Source organism: Topomyia yanbarensis, chromosome 3 (assembly GCF_030247195.1).
Source record: "Topomyia yanbarensis strain Yona2022 chromosome 3, ASM3024719v1, whole genome shotgun sequence".
In the NCBI taxonomy this organism is placed as follows: Eukaryota; Metazoa; Arthropoda; class Insecta; order Diptera; family Culicidae; genus Topomyia; species Topomyia yanbarensis.
In genome coordinates this window covers 94,871,112-94,896,182 of record NC_080672.1, presented here as the reverse complement: position 1 = coordinate 94,896,182, position 25,071 = coordinate 94,871,112, and the positions used below count along the sequence as shown (strand labels likewise).

The 25,071-nt window shown below is 36.6% G+C and overlaps 1 protein-coding gene across 1 annotated transcript in view; it reads right to left on the bottom strand.

Moving 5' to 3' along the window:
• Positions 1-24,458, bottom strand: part of LOC131693374 (prolactin-releasing peptide receptor) — a 359,374-nt gene extending 334,916 nt beyond the window's left edge. Inside the window, exon 1 of the mRNA XM_058981139.1 lies at positions 24,040-24,458. The gene's annotated coding sequence lies outside the window, so the exon portion shown is untranslated. The remainder of the gene's footprint in view (positions 1-24,039) is intronic.
• Positions 24,459-25,071: the final 613 nt, after the last annotated feature.

The following is a 25,071-nucleotide window of genomic DNA, read 5'->3' as shown; positions in this document are numbered from 1 at the left end:
CCTATATCGTCGCTGTTGTGCTATCTTATGACAAACGCCATTTTGGGGTAAACTGAGTTAGATATGCCACATTACTTGTTTGAAAAATCTCTACAAAGTGGCGTTTTCAGAATTTAGAAATTCTACTTGGTTACTTAGATATAGCTAGAAACATGATGAGAAATTGTGAGTTTTTTGCTTCAAATCACTATATCTAGGGAATGCCTCAAGTTATATTGAAGTTTTAGACGGTTTTATGTGTGAAAATGTATGAGGAACACAATGGCATAAACATTTTCGAAATAAAATTATACGAGTTGTGAGAAAAAACACAGTTTTAGTTTTGAACTGTAAATCAAATATATCTATTCACTTTCCCTGATACGGTCTCTTCTACTCTGATGCTGAAATCAATTCCTCTTTTGCCTTCCTTATAATAAGCCTATTAGCGTTTCTCCTTTTCTCAATTGTTAATCAAATAATAAAAACAAATTGTATATCCATTTTTTGAAAATATTTCTAACTGCATCCATTATTCTGAATAAAAATGCACTAATATTTTACTCTACATATAGATCTGAATTCCTTGTTTTAAGATGTAGATGTGTTAAAATATATTCCCCTTAGTATTACTAAAAAATAAGTTTAAATTTTAAACAAATCCTAATTATTATACCATATTTTCAAAAAATGTAAATTGTAATCCAAAAGACACTAGTATCTCAATAAAAAAATGAAATTATTGTGCATCTGGAAATTTCAGACGCATGCATTTTGTGCGCAAGAGAAATATGGGGTTAATTTCAGGTTTTAGATTGTCCCAAACTTTCGAGTGGGTGTTTCCCCTCTCGGTTATTTTCGAGTGGGTAGTACTACACATACTACCCACGCTATCCGCTAGCCCTGTCTGGAGTAGTTTGTGTAAAAAGAAAAAACCGATTTAATCCACCTAGCAGTGAGATGAGACATTTCTTACACATTTCACTATTGGATTAGTTTGCAGAACTCACGAGAAGTAGGCACCCAACTAGAGGTGGGATGAAAACAGTTTCTAGTCTTGCACGAATAAAATCTCGAATAAACTGAATAAATTATAGAAATCGACAAAACGACCGAAATAAAAAAGTAAAGCAAAAAATGAAATAATAGGTTTTTAAATTCATAAAATGAGTAGAAAAATTAATGTAAATCAAAATTATCAAATACACGAATCAAATTAGATTAGGTTATTAAATAAAAATTAAGATTATATATAGAAATAGTTATAAGATTAAGAATAATTGACTCACACTAACAAATTGAATGAAATAAAACGAATGACTGAACATGAAATGCATAAAATTAAAGATGTGAATCAAATGAATCAAATGAATCAAATGAATCAAATGAATCAAATGAATCAAATGAATCAAATGAATCAAATGAATCAAATGAATCAAATGAATCAAATGAATCAAATGAATCAAATGAATCAAATGAATCAAATGAATCACATGAATCACATGAATCACATGAATCACATGAATCAAATGAATCAAATGAATCAAATGAATCGAATGAATCGAATGAATCGAATGAATCGAATGAATCGAATGAATCGGATGAATCAAATGAATCAAATAAATCAAATGAATCAAATGAATCAAATGAATCAAATGAATCAAATGAATCAAATGAATCAAATGAATCAAATGAATCAAATGAATCAAATGAATCAAATGAATCAAATGAATCAAATGAATCAAATGAATCAAATGAATCAAATGAATCAAATGAATCAAATGAATCAAATGAATCAAATGAATCAAATGAATCAAATGAATCAAATGAATCAAATGAATCAAATGAATCAAATGAATCAAATGAATCAAATTATTCAAATGAATCAGATGAATCAAATGAATCACATGAATCACAGGAATCACATGAATCACAGGAATCACATGAATCACATGAATCAAATGAATCAAATGAATCAAATGAATCAAATGAATCAAATGAATCAAATGAATCAAATGAATCAAATGAATCAAATGAATCAAATGAATCAAATGAATCAAATGAATCAAATGAATCAAATGAATCAAATGAATCAAATGAATCGAATGAATCGAATGAATCGAATGAATCGGATGAATCAAATAAATCAAATGAATCAAATGAATCAAATGAATCAAATGAATCAAATGAATCAAATGAATCAAATGAATCAAATGAATCAAATGAATAAAATGAATCAAATGAATCAAATGAATCAAATGAATCAAATGAATCAAATGAATCAAATGAATCAAATGAATCAAATGAATCACATGAATCAAATGAATCAAATGAGTCAAATGAATCAAATGAATCAATTGACTCAAATGACTCAAATGAATCAAATGAATCCAATGAATCAAATGAATCAAATGAATCATATGAATCACATGAATCAAATGAATCAAATGAATTTAATGAATCAAATTGATTTAATCCATCCAGTGAATACAATGAATCAAATTAATGAAATGGATCAAATGAATAAAAAGAATGAAGGAACAAAATGAATAAAGTAAAAAATAAATGAAATGCTTAAATAAAACAAACGAATCAAATAAACAAAATGAACTGAAGTGATAAAATGAATAAAAAGAAGAAAATGAGCAGAATAAAATACATTGATTAAAATGAAAAATTAAACAGTGGTAAAAGGTTATAAATTAACATAAAGACAAAAAAATTGAATTAAATAAATTATTTGGATGAAATGATTAAAACTGAAAAAGTAGTCAGATTATTAAAATGAAGAAACTGAACAAAATTAATAAACTGGAAAAAATTAATAAAATGCATACAATGAAAACAATGAATAAAATAAGTTAAATGAATGATATGAGTAAAATGCACAAAAAGAATAAACTGATCAGGGTGATTCCAAAGAATGAAACGAATAAAATAAGTAAAATGAACGCAGATGAACAAAACGAATAAAAAGATGCTGAATGAAACAATTAATTGAAATGAAATGGTCATATATTTGAAGCTAAAAACATTTTTGAATAAAGAAAATGAATAAACCGGATTGTACGAATTTGAGAACCATTGCATCTGAAAGTTTTGAAAGGTTTTTGAAAATCTTATCTTCTGAGAAAAGGCCAATAAATATGCAATGGACTTTCTAGGGCTTCCATCTTTTTTTTGGTATTATTCTTTTTGTTTTCATGCTTGTTTACTTGACGGCGTCGTTTTAAGATTATCTGGTGTTTCTACTTTATTGTTGTACCTTAATTAGTTATCAGGATCCTGGAACGTTCAATTTACTTTGGGATTCGAAGTTTACTTTTAGGTCACATATTCCCGAAAAAAAGATTTATGTACAGAATAGAATTTACTGGTCCAGTATTACGCGCAATTGAAAATAGTAAAGTGAGACCATGTCACATGTGCTTTCACGCCCCTTGAACAGAGAACGACAGGGAGAATGCGATTCGTGAATGAGACAGGTAGATATTTCAAAGTTTTTTAGACACATTGTAGTTGCATCCCCCATCGAGAGTGCGTACTTTGGGAAACATCTTTTCCTGGATCTAATTTGTGGATATATTTGGTCTTTAATCCGTTATTTTTCATGAAAGTTCGTACCAATACAACGAATGTGCAGCTGATACAACTCATGGTTCATTCGCCTGCGCAACGTTCCGTCTTCCATCTGCACGCCACCATAGATGGTACGCAACACCTTTCGTTCGAAAACTCCAAGGGTGCGTTGGTCCTCCACGAGCATAGTCCAGGTCTCGTGGCCGTAGAGGACCACCGACCTAATCAGCGTCTTGAAGATCGTGCGGCGGCGAATTTCGTTCGACCGGAGCGTCCTCTGGAGTCCAAAGTAGGCCCGATTTCCCGCTAAGATCCGTCTCTGAATTTCTCTGCTGTTATCATTGTCGTTGGTTACCAGTGAGCTCAAATACATGAATTCGTCGACCATCTCGATTTCGTCACCGTCAATCCGAACTCGGGTGGGAGGTTCACATTGTCGTCTCTAGAACCTCTTCCTCTCATGCATTTTGTCTTCGAAACGTTGATGACAAGTTCAATCCTGCTGGCTTCAGCTTTCAGTCTTTGATCATATATTTCATTCAAAATTCAATAGAGATACGAATAGTTTAAATATCGCACGTGGAATGTCTCTTTTGAAAATTTCCATCGTAAAACTTTCATATTACCCAGTTAAGCCAAATATTTTTCTGATATAGCCATGAATTTCCTTAATTATAGTGTAGATACAGGCTTTGAATACAATTGAATTAAAGTTGAGTTGATGTAGCAGCAGACAAGAAATAGTTTTGTTTTCTCAAACCTTCGCAATGACAATTAATAAATATTTCAGATTGGCAGAAGATCTTATCACACAACTTAGAAATGGATACAGAAATAGCTAGATAGATGCGATAGAAGAGAGAGACAGAGAGAGAGAGAAAAAGAGAGAAAGAGAGAGAGGGGGGGGGCGTGTGAGGAATGGCAAATGATGGTTAATGCAGTGACATTATTTTTATATGTATATTATTATGATATATTGATTTCTTACATTCTTGTCATAAATAATGTAAGTAGTAATTTTTGCGCCACAACCAGTATAACCTAAATCTTGCAAAAGAGCTAAATTTTCGCTAGATTTTTGGGCTTCAACCATACAGTTGCTTTCGGTGACGCCACGAGTATAATTATATTAGAAATCTTTTATCTCACTACTAGGTGAATTACTTGTTGATATGTGTATTGATATACCATCCAACATTTACCTCATGATTGAACGCAATGCCTAATCCAAGGAATAAATACTAAAAATCGCTGTTTCTTTATCAACACATTATTTTGTCTTTGAAGTGATCTTATATATTGATTTTTGAGAAATAGTTCATTTATTATAAAGGTAATTCACAAAATGTTCTCAACATCGAATTCCTTGAATCACGTACATGTGTTTTCATACCCCGATATTCAAAATCGGTTTAGTTTTGCCTCTAAAACACCAGTAAAGCAATACTATGTATGAAACAATCTCATTTTTAGCTAGTGGAAATTGGTAAGCGAGGACTAAAAATACAAAATGTTTAATATCTCCGCCGCTCGTGCACGGATTTAGACAATCTATAGCTTGTTAGAAAGGTATTTTTACAAGTTTTCTATTTATGTGCGGTTTGTGGGACAATATTTTATTTTTTGAAAGTTATTTGCAAAAAACCTGCTGTGTTTTGACAAAATCGCCCATATCTCAGAAAGTAAACAACATATCGAAAATCAAAAATAATAGTGTCAAATGGCAACGTTAGGCCTTTCATTTGAAACTAGTTTCATTAAGATCGGTTCAGCCATTGCTGAGATAATTACATGACATTTTGTACATACATACATATACACATACACACATATGGTATATGAAACTCGGCCCTCCGGGCCTCGGAAAAAGTTTTCAAAGTTTGAGCGAATCCTATACATTTCTTTTGTAAGAAATGTAAAACGGTGGTCCGTTTATGCTGGCATGTGTTGCAGGATAGATTACTCCAGCCATACTAGATTTTTCTCACTAACTAGAAGAATAAATGTATATCATATAACCTTGATTCAAATTTCAAACACGTTCCTCGGCGTCCTAATAAGTCTACACGAAAAACCATCGGTGAACGACGATTTTTGAAGGTAAGCTATTGCCAACCTTAAACATAACGATATTATAGTGAACACACACAAGCACCTACATGTTTATTAGCCGAAAATTTTGGCAATCCCCTATTATGTATGACTTCCGAGTCGATGGCATTCGCTTGAGGTAGACAATTGCAGAAATTGAGTAATTCTTAAAATTACTGCTCGATTCGGCCCCCTTCGTTGCTTGAGCCAGCAATTCTGTGCTCGGCATTTTCGACTTTCAAACGTTGATCGGTTATTTATTTTTCAATCACCGAAAAGGTAAAAATTACCTACGCAAATTTCGCAAAATATAGGAACAGGGTATCGTAATTTTTTGTTCGTATAAGTACCTAAGTCAGCCGAATTTATCCACCAATCTGACAATGGAAAAGCACATTTTTTTTTGTGGAAAATAATCTCACACCGATTTCACCAGAACCTATGTGAATTCGATTTCTTTCATGCATACACCTTCGGGTAGTTCAAATGTATATATAAAATACAATACAATACACTTTAGTTGAACGTGAAAAAATGATTCGATCACTTCCTACCCTTTGTTCATGATACAATTACGTCATTCATGACGCATGTTAAAAAAAAGATGGGTGGATAATGTCTGCGACATAACCTAAACGGCATGACTACACTTCGGAATGTTAATTCAAATACAATGATATATACCGGAATCACGTTTGAATGGAAAATTTTCAAATGATTCTTTATGATAATTATGGTTAATAAATTAAAATTCCTTCGCTAACTATTTTGCTTCTTTTCAAATCTGCAACATTCTTTGAAAATATTGTGGGAATGTTATTGATGAAAAACTGAAAGTACGTATGACAACACTGGTCTAGTATAAACACTTATAGTAATAGACTCGCGGGTGTAAAACCCGCAAAACTGGCAACTAGAAAAACAAGCATGTTAAACTGGCATCACCCAAAAATGTGCAAGCTCGAACGTGCTCGATTGCATTCGATCATCTGTTTTTGTCAAAATAATTTTTCAAGAGGTTCAACATTTGAATCAAAAGAGAAGTTATACGTTTGATACTGAGTAACAGGAAATAAAGAAAAGCAAAAAAAATCCAATTTCTTTAAAACCACAAATTCGACGAAAAAGAGCATAAGTAAAATCAACGTAAAAATCGTTGGTAAAATGCTTTTTATGCAGTCAAATAGAACACAATAAATATCTTTCTAAATAACATTGTAAAATACAAATGCGGACATGAAAAGTGAAGCCTACTGTGAATTACAAAATACATTTACTAAATTAAATCGCAATACTTCTAGCCAAACATGTCAAATGGTCTTACGTGCAAATGACAGTTTCTCTTTGTTTACTTTCTCTTTCGCTAATAACTCGGCAGTTTATACGTTTGTTACTAAACTCCTAGCAGAATAAGCTACTCGAAATCAGAGTTTTCCGATATCCTGAAACAATATGGAAAAGTTTTAAGATGACGCCGTAATAATCGAAAGAGAAAGTAAACAAAGAGAGGCTCTCATTTGCACTTAGGACCATTTGACATGTTTGTCGAGACTTGTTCTGCTTGTTTGCATTGCATGACGTCATGCTCGTTTGGCTCCGGATCTTGACAATTTGTTTTGCTTGATAAAAGTACCTTCGCTGGTCTATTACTATGAGTGTCTATAGTATCTAGCATTAGTAGCTGAAAGGAATGAAATGGCACATGACAACAAAACGAACGAGAGAGTAATAGTAGTACGTATTCCCGCGAATCGGTTTTTCTCGCTATTCATTTCACTGTTGTATTAGCAGCCAGCATCAGCAGCAGCAGTAGCGAAGAATAATTATTATTCGCGCCGCGGCCTGTAGTGAAAACAATTTAATGCTTTATACGAAAAAATAGTCACCCTGAAAAGGGCGATTTTTTCGTTGTTTCGGAAAGAAAATTTGCTTTTTAAGTTACGCAGGCCTTCTTTTGATCTATTTGTTATCACGAGCAGCATCTTGCCATCGTATTGGAGCCTACTAGCTCCAATACGATGGCAAAATATTCACTACTGCCATGTAGACGGGTGCTTCGGCACCGAAACGCTCTGCTTAGTGACCCTTCTCAGCAAACGATGTACAGGAAACAGGAGACCGGCACGAACCAAGCGGGATTCTTGCTTTTCCTTCACCTCTTCTCCTGTACCGCGACTAAACGAGCGTATGTTGCCCGTGCGAGTGTAACACACGAATGATACCGCACTTGTACTTGGTTCAGTTTGCGTTCGAAACCAAATTGGCTGGCCATCGAATGAAATCAGTTCACTTTCATCGAGAAAGAATGAGGAGCTTCGAACAAAAACTGTTCAAGATTTGCGGCGCGTTGCTTGTAATTAGGGGGAATCAATAAGGAATGAGCTTCAGCTAGATGAATAAAAATGTATGTATGCTAATTTCGACACGTAGGAAATAAAATAAAGGAAATGATGCTCAAATTTAATTCTAGGTTGACTGTTTGATAGCGCTGATAAGGACTAATACGTTTTCAAAAGAGAAGGTTCTTTGAATAGGAGATTTTTGTTCCAAATGGGCCTCGTTACTAGCACAAAGTTATTTTTTTTTATTCATTTCGTTTATTTGATAGGCACAAATGCGTTAGCTTGGCGGTGCCAAATTCTTTTGTTTTTACATTTTGGATATTTTAAAACTAAGAGGTTACAATGTTGAAATATTTTTTTTTAAAAGAAAAAATTTACAGCTATCTTAAGACTAGAAATAAGATTCTATATATAAGAGAGGGGGCAAAAGATTTTTTTTATGAAAAAATGTTAAAACAAGGAATTCAATAGTAATAATTTTTAGGAAATATTTACAGTTATCTTAAAACTAACAATATAGTTTGGTACACAAAAGGGGGAACAAATATTTATGAGAAAATTCGCAGGTGTTTTAAAACTAGGGATACAATTCTATTTACAAGATGGGGGACAATAGTTTTAACAAAGAGGTAAAATTACAACTATCTTAAAACTAGGAATACAGAATACAAATTTGAACTTTTTTAGCGGAGACTTATGCTTGGTCAAGATATTCAGAGGGGGGCTAGCACAAACTTATTGTTACAGACAGTTCACGGAGCCGACTGAATCTTAATAATCACATTCTCTCCCGTGTTGAAATGTAGTCCATCTATCAAGGTTAACTTATAGAAACTGACCAAAATCTCCATTCTTCCTGAATATTTGCTGCATCGGTACATGAAATTAGCGGGAACCAATCAGGAACGAGCTTCAGTCGGATGTTTTAAAACCGTTTTTTTTCATATGTATGTATCTTTCCCCCCACAGGAAATAAAAACAATAGTTGGCGATTTTAAAATTTAACTTTGAGTGGTTTGATTGCGCTAATAAGGGCTAATTTGTTTGCCAAAGGAAATATTCTCCGGGCGGGAGATTTTTGATCCAATTAGTCCTGGTTACTAGCACGGAGCTGCACAAATCAATCCACGAAGATGAATTCTAATAATCGCCTACTCTCCTGGTGGTCAGTCATACAGTCTTTGGGCATTTGACAAGACTTGCTGAAACCGACTGAAATCACAATCTCAATTGATTTCGAATGAAATCAGTTCACTTCCATCGAGCTTCGAACAAAGAGATTTGCGGCTCGGTACTTCAGTCACATGATTTAAATTGGTTTTTTCGTGTGTGTAGCCAAAGCGAATAGCCTCTGCAAGTAGCACGTAACGACCCAAACTGATACATCCACCACACACCAAAAAAATCTGAATTTTATCGTTGACGTAATTGCAAACATGACACAATTCAACGTAATTTACGAAATGAAGGAACATTACCATGTTCCGTTTAATTTTACATGAAACATAAACTTTACATGCGCAATGACATAAAATTACACTTTCTACCATTCAGAACAAACGCTGTATGAGGAGTAAAATTACATGATTTACGAAATTCAACGTCATGTAAAATTAAAATCAAACGTAAAACTAAGTCATTTTTGATGCTCGTATATGTCAGGATCAGGAGACGTAAATTTACACTATTTTTTCTAGGTGTGCAGCTATATACAGCTCTCAAATATTTCCTTCTCGATATCGCACAAACCTCTGTTCGCACCAAGCAGCCAAATACGAATGATAACAGAAACAAATCTGTAGCGGACCTATATTTAAAACTTTGCATCATTTAAGTGTTCGGTTGGTGCACCATATTGATGGCTCTGACTGAGATGAGCTGAACATTTTCACCATTTCCGAGTAATTTTCGAAAGATTTTTTTGAACACTGTTTTTTCGTTATTTTTGCATGTTATACACACTACATTTTAATACAATATTTCTGAACATATTTTCGACAAAATGGCCTAAAAATCAAATCATTCTGCTAAATATAGTGGAACGAAATCTGATGCGGCTGCCGCAGCCAATATTTTGAAACGGAACCCTCTATATTAATAGCTTAAATTTATTCTACAATAAAACATCTTCATTACGTTATTCATTTTCTAACCCGTCAGGGTAACAATTTAGCACTGGGTGGAAATATACCTATTTGTGGGTATACACTCCGTAGAGTGTATTTGTTGACATGTAAAATTATGCTAACCGCTGTTCGGTACCGTTCACTTTTTCACGTAAATTTTGCTCATTTTCGCGTATGTGAACGGTTTTGTTCGTGCAGCTAGGTTAGATAATTTTTGTTTTATGTTTGTGAATAAGTAACATAGGGATTAGTTAGGCCACAGCTCTCTTTTTGCTGAAAAATGTGTGCTGAAATGCTACGGATCAGCGATGACAGCTATGGGGCGAGGCGGTTGGTGTTTGTTTCGATCGAGTGCGAAAAGCGTGATAGGAAATGACGGACCACGACCGAGAACAGACGTCCAGAATGTGTATTTTGTTTTCGGAACAGTTCCCGCCACCGTAACTGTTTGGATCTGTGCGCGCGAGTCACAGTGAAAATCCTGTCGAAAGGTGCCGGCCCGTGGTCCGGGTGCGCTTTGTTTTGTGGTGCCGGATCGCCGCCAAGGGAAGCTAAGTGCAAAAGAGTTTTGGATCCGACGCACCAGCCTGCAGCCCCTCTCGCTGTAGAGGATAAATCGAACGAGCTTTGCTTTCCTCTACAGCTAACAGTCAAGGAGAGGGAAGCAGGTAGGACGACGGCGCCACCTGGGAAAAACACTACGGTGTCTTCCGGGATTCCTTCACGGAAAACCGATTCATTACAATTTCAACTAAAAAATTAGTTGAGTTTTTGGTTTCGTCTAGTTAATATTTGGGCGAACTAAATTTTTGTTGAAAACAATAATCCAATGTTGTTGGTTTGATGCTGTCAGTTTCAGTCTGGACACGAACGTTTCAGCCTAGCACAAAACTTAAAAAGCTAAAGCACAAAACTTAAAAAACTACCTAAGCTAAAGCTTGTTTTAGTCCAGACACAATTGCATATGCCGTTACACTACCTTTTCAGCCAAGACACAAACGACTAGAATTCAACTAATCTCATTGTTGAATTAAACTGCTTCATCGTAAAATACAACTTAGGATATTTCAAACGTTTTGTTTCACCGACCGACGGATGAAAGGTAAATTGTTGAAATATTCCGTATGTCAGTAATTCACACTTCAATATAATGCAGAATTATGTTTCTCATAATGTTATCTTTTTGTAAACAGAACTCTTAAATGAGACGAAATAGCCAAAGGTATTTAAGGATTGTTGGTAGTTGATTGATGATTTCAATTTTAGATGAAAGGTATAATTTTTTCTATTTAGTCAGCCAGCACTACAAAAAAACTTCATACTTATTCCACATCTAGTTTGGAATCTCAAAAGATGAAAAATAATGATCATATTGCATATTACATTTGTCAATTGAAATTTTACTACATAATCGACTAAATCCGAAATAGAATGGTTTTGACAATTTTCGGCAATACTTTCAACTTTCAGTACACATGTATTGAAAAAAATGTCAATCAAAATCATCCCTTTATTGAAATGTTTTTAAAGAAAAACTAGGTAAAACCAAAATGAGGTCAGTAGAATTTCCGTTTTTTTGTGCACTGGTTCTGGTAGTTGCGTCCAGGCTAAAACAAGCGTTCCAAGCTGAGACAACTACCTACGTGCTTAACCGTTATGCCCAGCGTGTCTGAACATAGTTGTTGTCGCTACCTTGATGTATTTCAGTAAGGTGTGGATCTGAGCTACTTTGCTGTCATTTCGTATGATGTGCGCCTTGAATCAAAATCAATAATAATTTTCAATAACTATTATGTGAGAATCTCGCAAAATTAAGAGAAAATTTAGTTACGTTTTTCATTTTTCTGTTGAAATCAACTAATTACGAAAACAAGAATTTGTTTTGTTATTTTCTTCATCGAATGGTTTTCAGTGTTGTGGTGAGCAAAGGAATCCGATGATTCGTTACCAACGTCGCTAGGAAGGTTCCAACAAAAGAGCCAAGCTCACTTCCCTAGCCAATTGTTAAGGACCGCTGCCGGAGCAGCCAACGTAAGCCGGGAGAACTCGGCCGTTGTTGTCCCGGCCGGTCGGAAGAAACCGCCCGCAGCAGTAAGTCATCAGCAGCAGCAGCAGTGGAATGGAGGAGTAGGGGAAATAAAAGTCGGTAAATTTGTTAATTTATTTTGTTTGTTTACTTTTTTTGTTTATGTATGAAAGACCGAAATTCTAATAGAGGTACCTAAGGCGCCCTGACAAGAAGGGTCCGCTGGGCAAACCTGAACCCGAGTAATGGGCAAACGCCTACTTACAATTTGTTTATTTTCACGAAATGATTTTGTTTTTCAGTTTTTCATATCAGACTTCTAACATACTGAAACTACTCAATCATACGACGGTTGGCTTATGAAACCAGTGCCTTCGCTGACAACATCGGAACTACCACGTTAAAAAGCACCAATACATATGAATTAAAAAGGTTGTCAATTTTTAATGTCAATGAAATCTATAACAGGTATACATTACATTAACTCTGCTATGGCATTCCATTAGAGTGGTTCAAACTTAGCGCACAAATTTCAAATCAAAAAGCATATTGGTAAATAACAATGCACTGATCCGAACCATCGATTTAACAGTCGTGCCTAAAAATGAGAAATTTTTGTGATACTTAAGATAAAACATCCCCACCTCAAACCATCAATACGGTTGATAAAATGACTCCTTTGCGGACCATAAAACCGATATGCTCGCGGGTTCTTCGCACTGCCGTGCTGAATATATGATGTGTAAACTAATTTATGCTCTGTTTGTGCGAACAACCTCCTTTTTCCCGATTCTGTGATGTGACACGAAAAAACGCCATTATTTTCGGATGGAACTCGACAAACGATTTCTTGGCACATATCCGACGAGCGTGACATTTTACTAAATGTGTGCTGATATATTCCATAAGATTCTTTATGTGCAATGCAAAGTAGATGCCACAATGAATGGTTAGAGGGGTATTATTTACTATAGTTTTTGGTGGCGAACACTGGAAATTCACGGAGGCTAAATTTCAAAATTGTGCTTGCAATAGATAGGTACTATTCAATATCGGGAGCTCTTGGAAGTCGGTTGTCGGTCGTTATAACAAATTTATCAATTGTCCATGTTATGATGTGTGGTTAAATATCGGAATAAGTTAATATTTCTAGAAATGTATTCATACGAATGCAGTGGTAATATTTTGGTACAATAAATTGCTTCCTGGAGTGCTGATATTTTTTTTTTTTGTTTACTACACACATCAGCCACAGACCAGTTAAATTCCATCAATTATGGAAATACTCGTTTGTGGGATCTAGTGGTTGATACCCAGCAGCGGTAATTGTTGATCCGATTGATTTATTGACCATTCAAATCATGAACGCTCAGTGGAGATAATTGGATTCGGTGACATGTTTGCTACATCAAGCTGCTTTAAAAGCTGTTATCTGGCGATGTTTTAATTGGTTTGCATCTGTACTACTTTGTTGCTCCTTTTAGCATATCATACTCGCTGAAATTATTTTCATCTAAACGTTAAATGACTGATATCATGTTTAGATGGTTTTTATTATTCTTTGCGTTCGAGAAATTCTTTAAGCCGGCCGGATTCTCTACCTAACTAGATATAATAAATAAATAAATGGTTATTTAACGATATGATAATACAAAATGCCTTTATTGTTTTGCCAAAATTCTGTGCCAAATCTTCCTTTCGTAATTGAAACATAGAATCGAATGTGATTTATTGATTTTAGTCTCAAAGCTACTTTCACTTATCTTTCACTCACACTTGTAAACAAAATTTGTACTCGTGAAATGGTTCTAAAACTAGAAAATACATTTCCACTTTCATAAAATATGCTATTTTCTGCATCATCATTAGAATTATACGTATACAATTTCACAGCTCTTCCAATATTATTCAGGGTTCATAGTTCGTAGTATTTTAATCACTTTTTTGTGCTGATCACAGAAAACGTTTCCACGTTCATGATACACTGAAATCTCCTTACACGAACTCTTTTTACTTTTTTTATGATTTAATTTGTTTATGAAGTAAATTCCACATACAAATTCTTTTTTAACTATCTTGATTCGTAAAACATGTTTGAGTACGTGCGATACTGTACAGTTTAACATATTCTTAGATAACTATTACTATTAAAGGTTGGAATGGGGGGCAAATAGATGACGGAAATCGGTATCTGAAGCCATTTCAAAATCCAAGATGGCTACTTCCGCTTCAGCAAAATTCTCTTTAATCTCATCATTATGGGCATTTTCGGCACAGGATTGAAAATTGATGATATCAAAATCCAACACAACGCCTTCCGATTCAGCAAAAGCAAGCGAGTTGTCAAGAATTTGCTCAACCAGATTTTGGATTTTCCAATGGCATCAAATATCGATTTTCAACATTTACTCACCAAACCCGTATTGTTGTGTTTATCGAAAAGATTGCACAACCGACTGTCGCTATCACGAATTTTAAAATGGCGTCAACTATCGATTTTCATCATCACTCGCCCGTTGCGGGAATATCTGGGTTGATTTCATACGCTTGTAGATCTTGAGAGCTGTGCTCAAAGCCATTCTTGGTTAATCTGTGATATCCGTTGACTTTACACTTGGGGGGGTTTACTATACCGTTACGCCCGGAACCAAAATTCCAGTCAGCTTCGACGTCGCACAGTGGCTGGAGACTGGCCAAAACCTCAAAAATTTATTTTTGAAATATTGATATTTTATATTTTTCTTAAATTTCTCATGTATTGAATGATGTATATTGAAAATTTTATGATAATTGGATAAGAACACGATTTTTAACATGAGTTTAAACGTAGCAAAGTCCGGACTTTTTAATGATTTTCATTTCCGAAAACACCATTGCTCTGTTCACTTTAAATGCATGTTGCTCTTCTGATTTTAGTCCGATTTTAGCATAATTAGTTTCATTGTGTAGAGGAACGAAAGAACTTGGTTAATGAATAAAATACATTTGGTAAATTTGCTTGGAACTATGACTTTTTAGTTTAAATATGTTTAAGGTGGTCAGATCAAAAATACTTTTTTCGGTAATGTGTTCTGTACAAATTTCGGAATCATTTCGGAACGGTCCAATAGTATACATTCTATGGGAAATAACCTCTACTTTTCGAATATTACGATCTCGTTCTGCGCCTAGGTGCGCAAAAAGTTTTAGGGAGATTTTGAAGCTTTGTTGCTGATATGGAGGCGCATGGTGTTTTGTTGAAAATAGTTAAACAATCTACAGTAAACCAACACGTTGTACAATGGATTTAAAGTAGTTTTCTTCATTTTTTATGATATTGCTGACATTGGTGAACAGTAACGGAAAATCTATCATGAAAACGGGATCATAGTTATAAGAAAGGTTCAATGACACTGTAAGGAAAACGCATTTAATATTTTACACCTTTGGCATCAAAGATGAGCTCAGCACCTCAAAATTAGCTTAAATTGTGATTGTCAGCCAAATTAGGTAACATTTGAGGTTTTGTCCGACTTTTGTTTGAAGACCCGCCACTGTGCGTCGTGGTGGTGATGATTGGAATTTAAACTAGGCTTATATTGTCAACATTGGTGCATCTGCCTAATAGTGATACTGCACTTACTCTGCGCATTGTAATGCCATTCAGAAATTGTTAGACATAAGTAATATTACTGACACTGCCATTGTGTTGGACGATTACAACTTGCCCCATTTTCGTTGGACATTGGATGATGACCTTAACAGTCATATCCCAATAAAACCTTTGTCAGAACAAGAAATCGTAATGTGTGCATCCAATATGGCTGGCATGCACCAAATCGACGATCTTCCCAAAAATTCTTTGCTTTTCTGAATGAAAGTCCCGGGTGTTCGGCCATCTATGGAAGCTGTCATTCAATGCCAACTTCTTTCTTCGAACAGACTAGATAGTGTAGTGTTGTTAGTGATTGTTTTAACCGGCTAAGAATTATACTACGGACCACCTGTTCCGGTGGTAAAAACCTACCGAATCAGGAATCAGAATGTATTGGATTAAATGGCACGTTTCTCTATGCTATGGTTAAAATTATTGGTAGGGTATGAATTTTTTTCGAAGGCGAACGGAGTCTTGGAAGAACCGGGCGAACTCCCTACGAAAAGTGAGCGTTCTGCTCTGTAATGCAGCATTACGGTGCAGAACGTTCGCTCTTCACGCCGAAATTTTTTGCCGATGATCAGCCATATTTTGCCAGATTTATGTTGGCTGGAAGTTCGTTGAGACTTTCGGTTGATGGTATTTCTTTAAAGTTTTGCTGAGTTTCGATTATCGAATTTCCATTTGTACAGACGAGCCTGCCTAAGAATTAAGAAACTCCCATGTCGTAGGAGACGACTGAAAACAGGAGTCAATGTGTGGTTCCGTACCGAGGACTCGATGGCTATGCCAGCGACGCACGGAGCATTTAGGGTTTTGTCCTTACTGTGTTATGCTAATCTCTCGGGCCATTAATTTCTTCGAAAATTGTTGGAACCAAATGATCGTGTCCAATTTAAACCTAGTTTACAACCAACTATGAATCTATCACAACTTATGCAGGAAGGCGAAGCTTTCATGGTATTGATTCAAGAACCGTACATCCATAAAAGAACTTCTCGCGTGTTTTTGAGAAGGGCCAATAAGCATACTGTCAAAATTCACTTTGAGAGTAAATTCTCGACAAACCATTAATTGCCAATTAAAAATCACTGCAACAGATGAAAGAGAAAACATTTCTCTTTCATAAAAGGTTAACATCCATTCTCTGCAAGTTGCGGGTTTTCCCGAATTTTCTCTCAAAGTGAATTTCGACAGCATGCTTATTGGCCCTTCTCAAAAAACACGCGCGACTTCTATATTGGAAAGTAACTTTACACTGCCTTCCTTACTTTCAACAAAACATGCATGACTAACCCACGTGATATGATATCGGGCTTTTGGGAATGTTACTGCCTCGTGTTTGATCAAGAGTGTCACAAAAAGTCCACATGAAGCGTTAGTAATTCACAAATTAACAAAAGAACGCAGATTAACTCAAGAACATTTGGAAATCATACTCCTTCGCAGCCTTTCTATTTTTGTAGAAGCTAATCTGAAGTGAGGAGGCGTTGTCTCGCATGATAAAACGTCCCGGATAATGTCCCCCATTTCCCAAAATGCTTGTACAAAATACTCATACAAGTTTTGATGCCTGCTGCTTAATCTCCAAACTACGTAGGGAATGTGCAAATTGTGCCAATTTATTCGGATTGTCGCGGTGCCCATACAGATTTCATTTCAGAACCATCCATAAAGGGCGAACACGAAATTATTGCGACACATTAAACAGGGCATAACTTTTTTACCATTGGGTAAAAATCAACCAAATTTTGCACACTTTCTCATTGATGTGTATTGTTTACATGCTGTCAAACTCGAAGTCGTGTTTTTCGATTCAACGAAAATGGAGGTGAACCAACGCGAGTCGAAACCGTCCGTCCGTCTCCAGAGTGTTGAAGCAGTTCCAGGAAAGGTTGACGTTGGACCACGGCAAAGCAACTGGAAGAAAACCGGGACCGGAGAACAAAAAGACGGAGGGAAAGGTGAAGCGGATGATTAAAGCAAATCCCAACGTATCAAGCTGTGATTTGGCTACAAGATCGGCATGTCGCAAAGCTACGTCCAGAATGCAAAGAAGAGAGCTGGACTACATACATACAAGGTACAGAACTTCCCAAACCGCGATGAGCGGCAACAATCGACGGCTAAAAATCGGGCACGGAATCTCTACGAGAAGATACTGACAAAATATGGCTGCTGTGTGATGGACGACGAAACATATATAAAAGCCGATTTTAAGCAAATTCCGGGGTTGGAGTTTTTCACCGGCAAGAGCAAGTTCTATGTGGACGCCAATTTAAGAAGAAGAAAATGTCGAAGTTCGCCTCCAAATATCTCTTTTGGCAGGCCATCTGCTCTTGCGGACTGAGGAGTGAGCCTTTCGTGACAAAGGGCACAGTAAATGGCGAGATCTACAAATCTAAGTGCCTCGAGAAGCGCCTTTTGCCGTTCTTGCAGCAGCACGACGAAGCTTCGCTATTTTGGCCAGATTTGGCATCATGCCACTATTCTAAAAGTGTGGTATGATGCCAATTCCGTCCATTTTGTTCCAAAGGACATGAATCCGCCAAACTGTCCGAAGCTGCGCCCGGTGGAGCAGTCCTGGGCAATGATGAAGCGGGAACTTCGGAAGAGCAAGAAGACAGTCAAAGACGAGAAGGACATGTTAAGAAAATGGAAAAAAACTGAGAAACTGGTACCGGATGACACTGTAAAGACTTTGATGGAGGGCATCAAGCGAAAATACGTTCAATTTTACACTCAAGGCTCCATCGATTAACTTTTCTTTTCATTTTTGAAGTAAATATATGTATAAAACTACTCTAAAATTTTGGTTTGATTTTATACATTATAAGAAAATTGGCATGACATTTTCGGTGTCGCAATTATTTCGTGTTCGCCCTTTATTCATATATTTGAACTAAAAATACAGATTCAACAACCAGAAAAGCAAAATATCACTTCAGGGTGGATTGATTGGACCATTATTTCTTCCAGAACGCCTCAATAGACTTTGAATTAAGTTTTAAGTGTTTTGATAAACAAAAAACCTTCAAAATAATTTTAATCAGGTTTGTTGGCTCCACCGCACGCACAAAAAGGCGAACAGGCAGACGAACCTTGTCAAAGAAACTGAATGCAATCGATTGCAGTCCAGTATCATCACTGGTTGAAGCATGCGGTCTTCCAAACAGCCAACGCCGTGTTTCAGTAGATCCGCGCAATTCAAGCTCGAATCGGACACGACCCCATCGATTTCGACATGATTCGCTGGTACATAAACTCTATACTGTCGTAAAAGGCTCGTAGTCAGTAATGTTCTATGCCTGGTACAAACTGTTTACCACTAGCAGCTAAGCAGCTTATCAGGGCGGATTATTGATATTTCTATCACGGTCGATTATTATTATTCCGCCAGAACTCGAGAAATCTCCAATAGATTTAAGGGGTTATATATGTTGCGGTCGGCCAAAAAATCAAAAAAAAATTTATCCTTCTATCGTAAAGTTCAGGTTCTTAAGAATGTTATCTAAAATTTTTATAGAGAGTAGACGCAAATTTTTAGCGTTTTCATTTTGCTACCTTACGGAAGCGTGGCTTATACTTTAAATGCGATTATTTCAAAATCATATTTTCCTAAAAACGTCTTCGCGGTGACTACGATTACCGAAAGTTTTCCGTGTCCTTGAACGATTCCATTTTTTCGTCAAAATTTTTATATTAGTGTTATGAATTTTTTGATAATATTTTTCAGGTGAAAATAGTGTTTTTTTTTTTGGAAAAATCATCCCGTTTCCAAAAAGAAAAAAAAATTTAATCAATCGTTCGAGGACACCACAAGTACATCTACTAATGATTTTTTTAGTTTGATGGTTTCAGTTAAGCTGTTTGACTGAAATCGTAGTCACGGCAACCCTCTTTGAAAAAAAACGTGTTTTGCGGAAATTGATATAACTTCGACAATTATTGATATTTTTATGTTCTCAAGTGAATATTGCAAATTGAACATTGTACTACGCTAGACATATAACAAATATTTCATAAAAATATGGCTACATACCTTTACGAAAATTCAAACTTTTCCCTTTTTTCCCACATCTCAACATATATACACCCTTAAAAAAAATTGTCGTTTGTGGCTGTGGCATCCGGTTGGTTGAAGTATCTCAGAATTAATGCACTGGAATACTGCTTCCATGTCGTAAGAGGCGAATGTAAACATGAGTCCTTAAATTAAGTTTTGCTTTTTTGTGTTTCGAATTCATCTCGTCAGTAACTAGCACCATCTGGGTGTCTAGTTAGACGATGTATCTAAAACTAGTACCCAAATTAGCACTAGTTAGACACAAAAAATTCCAAACAGTTCACACGACATACGGGACATGTGGCTTTAGGCGTTCACATATGTCGTGTGAACTGTTTGGAATTTTTTGTGTCTAACTAGTGCTAATTTGGGTACTAGTTTTAGATACATCGTCTAACTAGACACCCAGATGGTGCTAGTTACTGACGAGATGAATTCGAAACACAAAAAAGCAAAACTTAATTTAAGTTAGGTCTTGTGCCCTTAACGCACAAAGTGGTTTAGTTCAATTTTTCCCTTTTGGGAATTTATTGCATGAGTCCTTAAGTCAAGGTGTTTCTACTTGCAGAGGACTTATCAGGCTTGCAGAACTAAAATATGTCAGTCGCGCACAGAATGTCGAGGGTTTTACCCTTATTGTGTTAAGCGAATCTCTGACACAGTGGACATATGGTTTTTTGCAAATCGTGGGATTCTAATAATGGTCATGTCCCTAATGCCCATTTCAGGGGTCGCTATAGGCAATTATAAGCCAACGTATTTGATATAGTCTAGTTGCTGTGCAATAAGTACTGAGGATAAAATATGTAGTACAGTAAGATTCTGTTTTTGGCACATTCCGTTTTTGGCATGCTCCATTTTTGGCAACAAAAAAGTTCCGTTTTTGGCAACATTATTTTTGTTCATAGTAAATCTTTTGAATAAATGCTCAATAATCATTTTGTTGTAATAATGGATATCGCTTTTGACTTTATTTTCAGACATAGGAGTCATATTTACTATATTTTATGGGGGCGTGCATAGCGAATAAAGTTAAAATTGTTGATTTTTGCTATTATTTCATTCCATTAATTCATGTTCTTGCAACATTTATGATGTCACAAATTGAAAATAAAAGCATTTAAGGTAAGGTTCCATTTTTGGCATGGTTCCAGTTTTGGCAACTGAAAAAAAATATTGTTGCCAAAAACGGAATCCTACTGTACTGTGATCGAGTATGGTTATAGTAGCACAAATCAGAATCTGAAATCTTCAGCATAAACGTACAGCAACTATGAATCTATCCCGCCTTGTGCAGGAGGGTAAAGCTTCCATAGTTTTGGTTCAAGAACCGTATTTCCATAAAGGAAACTTCTATGTTGGAAAGCTACTTAACCACATCTTCGTAGCCTTCAACAAAAATGGCATGATATGTCCACGTGAAATACCTCGTGAATGTACTTGCGAATAGTGCTATCGACGGATGTCTTATGTCCGACCTCACAATTCGCGATATTTGTGCTATCATGGTGAATATGACTGTTGACAACATAAACAAGAAATACGTCTGTTGTTGGGCATATTTGTCGCATAATGAAACATCACCTCCGGATGATTTCAAAAGGGTTGTATCATACTGTGGCAGAAATGGGTTTCCCCTCATAATTGGCGGTGATGCAAATGGCCACCACACAATTTAGGGCAGCTCAGATATCAATTTTAGAGGCACCGAATTGATGGCAAACTTAAGTAATATGCATATACTTAATTGTAGGAAATCGTCCAACGTTTGCACAAGCTGGCAGAGAAAAGGTGTTGGATGTAACTCCCTGCTTTGACGGTATTATGCATGAGTTGGTTCGTACTAAACGAGCTCGAATCGTCGTTATCTAATCATGAGTATATCGTCTTTCATCAGTTAAACGTCTCTCTAGATATCGTCACATATCGTCATCCCAAATCTACGAACAGGGATCTCTACGAAGAGGATTTGACGACTTGCTTTCGACGATTGAATCTCTCGTGACGTGGATGAGGTCGTGGATAAAACAAACTCAGTCATAATAGCAACATACAAAGAAGCTTGTCTGCTTCAAGTTATGCATGCTTCTAGAGGAAACCCTTGTTGGAATGCCGAGCTTGCTATACTCAAAAAGCTATATAGAAGAGCTTGGATTCGCAGACGCATGAAAGGGTCGGAGGCATTTGAGTTGGCTCGCAAAGCATACTGAAATGTCCTTCGATCCGAGATGGTTGGAAATGCCTCTGCACAAATGACTCAAGTCTCAATGAGGCTAGTAGATTAAATAAGTTTTTTTCGAAATCGAAAGTCTTTCACGTGCGTCCGATTAGAACTGCTAATGGTGAAAGCTTATCTGACAAGGATTTAGTACTCAACTGTTTGATACACGCTTTCCAGGCTGTACGGAGCCATCACCGACGACTGCTCCTGAGTTCTTTTCAGGTAGTGCTGATTCCTGGTCATTTGCTCGTAGAATCATGACAACCGAATAGATCAAATGGACCAGTGGAAGTTTTGCTCCGTATAAGTCTCCGGGTAAAGATGGAATCATTCCAGTGCTACTTCAAAGAGGATATGAACACTTCAAGATGGCCGCGTCACTTATGAGGCAAAGAGCTTTAGATCGATCAGTCTGACCTCCTTCCTTCTCAAATCGGTGGACCGTTTAATCAACCACTATATTCGGGATGCTAGCTTAGATGAGCACCCGCCGTATGCAATGCAATATGCATATCAACGGGGGAAGTCTACTACTACCCTCGTACACAGTGCTGTCTACAACGTTGAAAAAGCTTTTTCGCAAAAGCAATCCAGCTAAGGAGGTTTTTATATTGAAGGTGTTTTTGACAACGTGTCTTTTGAATCCATTTCGGAAACAGCACGGAGTACCTTCATATATCGCGGGCTGGATACACGCAATGCTTAGTAATCGACATCCGTGCTCATCGTTAAACTGAGTAGAAATAAGGAAACTGAGTGTCTGCGGATGTTCTCAAGGTGGTGTGCTGTCACCATTTCTATGGAACATTGTCGCCCATGGCTTGTGGAGGAAACTTAATGAGCTTGGGTTTCGGACATATGGTTTCGCCGATGATTATCATATAATGATCACCAATATTTGCATTAGCAAACATTTTGATTTGATGCAAGCCTTATGTGTTGTTAAGCAATGGTGTATTCATAAAACATCAATGGTGCTTTTCAAGCAACGAAAAATTACAACCGTCCGTTGCAATTCTTTAACTCTTATTGTCGCAGATCAAGTTAAATATCTTGGGATAAATCTTGATGCAAAATTAAATTGTTCAGCTCACATCATCAGCTTACATAATCTTCGGCCAATGCAGACGAACTTTCGGCAAATTTTGTGGACTCAAACCCAAATACATTCAGTGGATCAACACAATAAGGAAAAGACCAATACTGGCATTCGGGTGCCTTGTGTGGTGACAGAAGGGAGAAATCATGACACTCCAATCAAAGTTAAAGGAATCTTGGTCCCTAAAATAAAATAAAAAGTTGAACTAAGGTATTTAATCATTCGTTCGATGCCTGCAGAATTCCCTAAAAGCAAAGAATTATATTATCATAACCAACGAGGGAGCAGTAGTGAAATGCCCATACACCTAATCTAATGAAAATTTGATGTACCAAATGCATAGGTATCACATTTTTCCTACTAATGGATTTAACTCACCTAAAAGCAATTTGATGTCAACATCGTTCAGTAGTTCAAGGTGTCAATAATTACACCCTGAACTAGCACCACTTCTTTTGCTTTTTTTGACACCTGTCACTCAACCCTAGTAACGGATAACCTGCTGAAACAGCATATTCTGGAGGCCCGTATGGAATAAGCAGTTGTTTCCATATCAAACAATAAAATGTCAGTTTACCTTCATATCATAGGAAGCAAATTAAATTACAGTATGTTATTGTTCCACCCTTCGAGGTGCTAGACGTGCCTGCACTAAATTCATTGGAATTGTAGATTTACAGTAACAACATGGGACAGTATCCAGGTAAGTACGTAGGCGGTGATATAAGAGCGAGATTTTTTCCGCTGTTTGCAACAGACCGTAGTTGTGTTATTGCCCCCCTACCCCCTCCCACAGGACGAAAGATTTCCATTTTACATTCATCATGGTAGAAAATTTAATATAAAGACAAAAAATGTACATATAATTTTACTAACCGCTTTGTCTTCCGTTCCTAGCAGCTTGAGTCGCGCACCGGATTTCCGGCCCCGCTCGCTTTCGATCCTTGAAAACGAGTATCCATGCCTTGGGGAAATTTGTTTATGTCAGTACAGGAGCACTTTGATTACACTTTTCTATGAATTTTTTTTATCTGTTGAATGATTTGACAATTCATTCGTTGTGATTGTGTATACACATAACACTTATTTTGAAATTAATTATGCTTCAAACATCTCAATTGCACTACTTTAAACATGGTGGATATTGCTATATTCCCACAAAACATCAACACATCAAATCCGAAAATCGCACTGCAGAATTTTGCCTGTAATTACACCACTGTAACTATTCTACTTTACACAAACAAACCAACATGCGTTGTCCCGGTGAAATCCTACCAAACCGACCGAATCGCGCGCTGGAACGATACTAAACGTGTTTCGGTTGCTGTGATAATGATATCATCATTCGAATATTTCCACAAGTACTAAACTCACACGCAGCATGTGTCACTGTACTAAAATGAGATCCTTTCTTCAATCGGTCGAAAGCCGAGAGAACGGAAACGGGAGAGAACAGAGTTCCAGCTGTTGCCATTCCTCGCTGGAACCAAAACACAAAATCAACAAGTGGTCATGGTCACCCACCACCACCACCATCTCGTCCGTCCTTGGTCGCTTATTGTTACGCTGCTCCCGGATCGGAGGAATGAACCGGTACGCCTTAGGCCACGCGACAGCAGACGGCCACCCACGCGTACACGTGATACAGACCCTCTAGCATCTTTGTTGGAGAGAAAAGCACTTGAGAAAATGTGCGCTCCTGAACAAGTAACTCAATCTCTCGTTGTGTTTTTATATATAGCAACCAGAAGATATCAACAGTTTATCCGTATTCCCTTTGGTCGCGCGCTTTGGGCTACGGTGACAACGATATGCAAGCAGGAAGTGAAGATGTGCTTGCGGCAAAGGAGCTTTTAATTTTACTATTTTAGTTTTGCTCGTGGTTTCCAATTGTTGGATGATTGG